We start from the raw sequence: 689 nt of genomic DNA, 5'->3' as shown, positions 1-689 counted from the left end.
CCCCGCGGCTCCCCGCGGCCGCCGCCTTCCCGCCGCACGTGTCGGCGCTCCCCGCGGGAAGCCGATCCAGGCGGGTGGCGGCGCCGGGAGCTGCGGCGCGAGGCTGCCGAGGAGCGCGGGGACGCGGGGCTGCCGCTGCCGCCCCCGGTTCCCGGGATGCTCCCGGCAACGTAACGGGAATGCCAGGCGGGAATCCCGCTCCTCGCCGTGCTATCATYTGCCTCTTGTGAGAGAGGCTGGTGCGCTGAAAAACGGCCAGAATTGGGTTTTCCTCTCTTTTGTTCTTCGGGAGTTCTGTGGGGAGAGGAGTCGAGCCCTGGGAATGGCTGATTATGCCCGAGAAGTTCCTGGGCTGATAAATCGGTCCTGCGGTTTCCCAGCRAAGCCCCTGGAGCCAGGGGTGCTCCAGGAGCCTCTCCTTGGCCGTACGGGAGAACACAGCAGGCTGGCGCACAGATTTCTGCACAGATTTGATACCTAGGGTTTTCCCAGAGTGTTTGCTGTTTTGCACACCCAAAATCAAGCTGTGCCAAAAAGAAACCCATGGGAGCAGCGGTGAGGAGCAGGGACAGCAGCAAGGAAGCCCTCCCGGCCTCTGGAATGYGCTGCTTCTGTCCCACTCACCTTGCCCCGTCCAGGAGTGCCTCCCTCCAGCCTAGGGACTGCCACTGAAAGCAGCCGATGCTGCT

The sequence above is a fragment of the Nothoprocta perdicaria genome, unplaced genomic scaffold (genome assembly GCF_003342845.1).
Source record: "Nothoprocta perdicaria isolate Ctin4 unplaced genomic scaffold, notPer1 scaffold_332, whole genome shotgun sequence".
NCBI lineage: Eukaryota > Metazoa > Chordata > Aves > Tinamiformes > Tinamidae > Nothoprocta > Nothoprocta perdicaria.
This window is presented reverse-complemented; position numbering follows the sequence as displayed.